Genomic DNA, 6,102 nt, shown 5'->3' on the forward strand with positions numbered 1-6,102 from the left:
CTGTCATTATTATATATTTTCACAAGTCAGAAACACATCATAGGGCTGTGGAGATAGAGAAGTAGTCAAGCACCTGTATGACAAGCACAAACGACCAGGGTTCAATTCCCAGTACCACATGCTGCTGCATCACCATGCTATGCTGTGTTGGTGTACGCCTGTAATCCCAGCACTGGGGAGGCTGAGACAAGAGGGTCACTACAAGTCTGAGATTTGTAGCAACACCCTATACCAAATAAATAAATAAATAGCCCAGCATGATTTGACCACATTGTTTATTTGCTTGTGTATGACAGGGTCTCATTATGTAGTCCAGGATAGCCTTGAACTGACTAGGTAGCCCCAGGTGGCCTTGAATTTGTGACTTTCCTGCCTCAGACTCCTGAGTGCTAGGAGAGAAGCATGTGCCACCAAACCTAACCATGGGGCTACACTTTGCAATATCAGGGGGCTGAAATTAGGTGTCAGCAAGTCTGAGTTCTTCTCATGAGGTGACAAACAAAAATCCAATTCCAAAATCATAGGGTTTTTTTATGTTCCTCTATTTATTTTTTCTTTTATTTTCCAAGCCAAAATGTATACAGCTTTATTAAAGATGCTTTTCATAAATAATCATGGTATTTCAGGCAGGACATGGGCACACAATCGTTAACAGTGTACAACAAGTTTCAAACTCCCTTTTGGGATGGACTACCAAAAATCAGAAAGCCACTATAAGATCCAACGAAGTCTTCATTTGAGGCTCTGAAGTAGGGAAAGTTTAGAGTGAGGGTTGACAATTTACATTTAGCATGTTGTTTAACAACCTTTCACAAGCTGACCCTGACTTTCAGGAAATGAAAATGGCAGAATTATTAATCCAAAGATCCACAATCTAGAAAAAAAATCAATTCCTCTTGAAGGACACCATCCCAATGTTACTGGCAAGTCCAGATTGCCTGACACACTGGTAGCATCCACTTTTGGAAATCAGATCCCAATAGGTCTCTGGGCTTAAAGGAGTTAAGCCTATGTTGATGGCAGAGGAAAGGAGGACATAAAATGAACTGGGAGCTGTCCCATCCCACAAGATATTTATTCCAATGTGGCCACATGTGTCAATATCAGGGAATTCCTCCTCCTGGGAGCCAAGAGGAAGTCTCTCAAAGCTAGCAAGGAAAGGCATCTTCCCCACATCAGTCCAGTTTTGGAGACATTGTACTCCTGACATATGATCCTTCCCCCCAAACAATGATGAAGTGCTAACAACATAGCTTTAAAAAAATAAAACAAAATTTTGCATTTTTATAAAACTTGATAAAAAATAGTATTTCAAACTGTACAATCACAAGAAGTACAAAGTTATCAAAAATGACACACTTCACTTGGCATCTCCAGCATTTTCAGCTTTTTGTACCTGGTCTGCTGGGCATCTCCATTTTCTGCAGGGTTATTCCCATCCTTGCTTGCATCAGCTTTCCCCTTTTTCCCTTTGGGTGCCTTCTTTCCCTTGTTTGCAGGGGCCTTTGTAGCCTTAGGCTTTGACTTTGGAGGAGCTGGTTTAGCAGACAACCTTGCAAATCTTCTCTTTGGCTCATCTTTCATCTTGACTTTATCACCTTTAGCATTCCCTTCAGCCTTTCTCTTGGGCATGATGGTGACGACAGCGGGTCACAGGCCCTGTGTACATGATACAGTGACACACAGCTTTGGGTGGCCCGGGAGTCCTCCTCGCTTCTTCCTGTATTTTTTCTAAGAAACAGAACTCTAACAGGATTAAAATTCTCTTAATATCATCATATATCCTCCTTAAAATGTTCATATTTTCTCAAATGTGTCATATTTTAAGATTAATTCTTGTCAACTCAAGATTCACGGTTCATACAGTGTAATGGATGAATGGATCTTCAGTCTTTCTTTACTTTGATTCTACTTCATCCTTTATTCTCCTGTGGATTTTTTCAAGAAGAAACTAAATAATTTGCCTGCCAACTTTCCCAGAATCTGAGTTTTGCTTATTTTATCCCTATAGTGTTTTTAAAACATGTTTTCTCCATTTTCCCTAAAACAAATTTAGGTACAATTTACTCCTTTTTTACCTTCTTTCCTCTTGTCCTGCATCTTCCTCTCCTTCCTTCCTACATACATCCTGACTTCTTTTCTCTTTCTTTTCTCCCCTCTTCTTCCATGCTTCTTCTTTCCTTCTTTTTCTTCCTTTCTTTCCTCCTTCCCTCCCTCCCTCTCTCCTTCCCTCCTTTTCCCCTTCCTTCCTTCCTTTATATATAACACTTTGGAGTATACATTTATCAAGAGGTGCATATGCATTTGCCTCTCTTTTTATGGTGTGAAGTCCCACTGGAAATAAATTTCTGAATCTACTGTTTCATTAAATGTTCTTTCATTAACAAATATTTTAACTATGATATCTTCATTAATTTTCTGCAGCTTCTATAGTGTCAGTTTTAAATTTAATAATTTTCTGTGTATTAGTTCCTCCTCCATGAATATTGTCCTGTTATCTTTTATTGTTGGTATACCTTTGCCATACATAATATTTTAAATTAATTTTGGGGAATGAGCACATAGACATATAATATATTTTGATCATTATAATTTCTTGATCATTGTACATGTTATATCTTGATCAATGAGGGATTATTTAATATCCCTCTTCTCTTTCTCCACTATTCCTTACAATCTTTTCCTATGTCCCCAGAGCTTAACTGGCCTCTCTTATTGCTACTTTTGAGCTGAGGACAAAAGATTGTCAAAAATTCCTTGCCATATGACCATTTCATCTAACATCAACAAAAGTGTATAAAGTCATTCCTGGGCTTTCAATATTCTACTTTCATTTTCACAACTAGCAAAATAAACTTCAACTTTGAAAGAGCTTATATGATTAAGTGAAGCCCACATAGATAACCTCTTTAATATCAAAATTGTGATATGACACTAGTTTGTCACAGGAGCAAAATTCATTTCATTCACAGTCAGTCCCTGGGATTATCAGGATGCATGTAAGGGGAAGGGAAGTTAGGAAGTTTTAAAGGTCACCTCTCCCACAGTCTTTCTGATGCTGTGTGATGCAAGATGAAGGGAAATTTAGTCATAAATACAAAGGTAAGCAGCATGCAGATTTCAATTTCCTTGGAATAGAGCTAAGACACGAATTAAATTTTCCACATCCAAGGTCCTTATTTAGGCCAAAGATGTTTACCAGGACTCTGAGTTGTAGTTAGGGTCTCAGTGAGCCATAGGAAGCTATGCTGGTATTATGAATATATGGCAACATGATGTATAATGCAGCTAGTGTATGGATAATTAACTCAGGAGCTTCATTTACTTCAGGAGCAAGGATAATTACCATGTCTTGTACACAAGAAGCACGTTAACACTTGATGCCAATGGTGAAACCAAACATCCTATAAAGAGATATATGCTTCTTGCTTATACAAAGCCTGACACTTTATTGGAAGATTCAGATAATAAAATGGATGCTAGACTATGGTGACAGTACTGGAGCCAATACAAGCATGTGTAAGTCCCCAAAACAAAACAGAACGTGGTGAATTAGAAGAATTGAATGTATCAGGACTGGGGCTAAAGCTCCGTGGCACAGCGCCTGCCTGGCAAGTGCAGAGTCCTAAGGGAAGAGCAAGCTTTCTCAAGTGTTTGTTCCCAGGAAGACAATGGAGACTGACAAAGTTGGGGGTCCCACAATTCCATACGTGAGGTCTTAAGATGATCAAATAAATCAGTAGAGATTCATGCACCAGGATGTTTACTGCAACATAATATAAAAACCATCTGTGCCCACCATGGAACTCAATGTTCCACCAAAAAAACCCCAAAAATAATGGATACAGTGGCAATTTTGAAGATGATGTAAGACTTTCCATATTCACTGACATACAACAACTCTTATGAAGGGTAAAATATGGAAAAGACATGGGAAAAGGAGCATTTACATCAGCTTCACTGTGTGGGGTCTGTGACCTCAACTCACCTATTTATATTTATAATTACATTTGATCATCCCATCATCCAAGGATATAAGATCTAAAATTATTTCTATGTTTTTAAGTAAAGAAACTGAAAAACAAATGAGTGAGTAATATGCTTAATCTACACATATATTTAGTACCAAAGCCAGGATTGGGGCCTAATCAGGGAGTACGAGTCTAGTCCATATTTCTAATTTGAATTCTGTAAAAAATAATATACAAGGGAGTTAGTAATACAGGAAGTAAGAGAAAGAATAGAGAGAGAGAGAAAGAGAGAGAGAGAATTGATTTTGACAAAAGTTATCACTGAGTCATAGGATTTTAAGATTTTTTTTTCTTTACATTTCTTCACATTTGAATTTTTACAAATTTTGATTAGTTTTGGTGCTTAAAAATGTACATTTGTGCACATTTTGAAAAGCAGGAACAGATGTGAAAATAGAGTTCCAGTATATTGCTCTCTTCCACATTAGTATCTTGCACATTTATTACAATTGATGAATCAATATTGATACATTATTGTTACCCAAAATCTATACTTATAGTCTCTGTGTGATATATTCTAGTTTTAAAAATGAATAATGACATGTTTTCAACATTGCCGTATCATACAGAACAATTTCACTGCCCTAAAACTTTAAAATAACATCTGAAGACAAATAATGGTCACAGTTATAGAACATATATACAAATAACATATGCAAGTTTTAGCATGAGTTTCCTAGATCCAGTTTCATCTCTTATTCAGAGATATGCTTTCATTTTGTAGAGAAAAAACAAGTCCTACATAGGTTGTTTATCACTCTTGCTTCAATTCAATGTTTTTATTAATTTTATTGAGAAACAAATAGCAATGGGAAAGTTTCAAAACTGATTAGTAGGACAGTTTCAATAATTAATATATTGCATATTGTTGTCTTCATAGTAGTTATTCAGAGTACAAGATACAAACATGATATACTGTCCAAAAACTTTTAGTATAAATCTTTCTTTTCATTGAATTAAGAGAAAGTAGCTATATATCTATCCTAACTATTTTTTATACACAGATACAAAATGGTCCTTCATTTGTATCCCTTTTTTTGTTTAGTTTTGTCAAAGATGGGTATTCCATTGCCATTTAAATATTGTAGGTGTGTGAATTCAGCAAAATAATCCAATATACTCCAGTAGTCCATCATAGTAGTGAGTTATCCACAGAACTGGCAATGTCAGAAGTTGTTGACCTGAGCCTTTTACAGCTCAGCATATTAATATGGCTTTACTTTACATACCTTGACTTTTCTTCTGGATGGTTAAGACCAAGATAAAGCAAGACCTGTATAACAAGAAATGTACCTTTTGTATCTGACAAGTTCAGTCAACTCCCCTAAAGATTTAGCCTGAAAACCTGTACTGCAGTTTGTAGGACCTTTGTCAGTGTCAGCCATGTGGTTGAGTAACAGCCATTGCTTGCCCAATTTGCTCTCTGTGAAAGCCTGAGAGAAGGTTTTCTCTTCATGTGATCACAATTAAAAGGAAATCAAGAACTTAAGGATTAAACAATGAAGAGAGGGCAAGGAGAAAACCTAGGAAACATGACAGAGGCAAAACCATACATTTATAAGCATGAGATGGTTTAAGGTAATGATCCTGAGAATTCAATGCTTTATATAAAATGCTTTTTTGTCTTCCTTCTAAGTTTTATCACAGGGTCTCCTTATGGAACATGGATGTGTGTGCAGGGAGTTGTCTCCTTGTATGATAAGCAAATGAAGCTGTGTAAGTGAATAGTCAGAGTAGTGCCAAAGGTCCAACTAAGTGTAAGGTCCACAAATCAATACACTTTCTGAAATTCTTAAAGAATCCCAACCCAAAGTAAAAATCACTTGTTGCTAGTTTAGTCAATTTAAAGGAATTTCATTGGAACATTTATATGCACCAATGAAGAACAGTTGACCGCTGTGGTGTGGTGGATTAACTAATGCTAAACTTGTCACAGTTCTTGGTGTGGCAGGCCCACTTGAGAACTGTTGCCATCAGCATGAAAGGAGAACTGGAGAGGATGATGTTTGTTGTTAGTTCTGGAGAAGATCACTGTTCTGTTTTTCCTGATATGAACTCATCTGTTCTCATT

General features: G+C 36.7%; 1 pseudogene; it reads right to left on the reverse strand.

The window, feature by feature from the left end:
* Positions 1 to 1,344: 1,344 nt before the first annotated feature.
* On the reverse strand, positions 1,345 to 1,632 carry LOC101587120 (annotated as a pseudogene).
* Positions 1,633 to 6,102: the final 4,470 nt, after the last annotated feature.

This window comes from Octodon degus, unplaced genomic scaffold (assembly GCF_000260255.1).
Source record: "Octodon degus isolate 3935 unplaced genomic scaffold, OctDeg1.0 scaffold00152, whole genome shotgun sequence".
NCBI lineage: Eukaryota > Metazoa > Chordata > Mammalia > Rodentia > Octodontidae > Octodon > Octodon degus.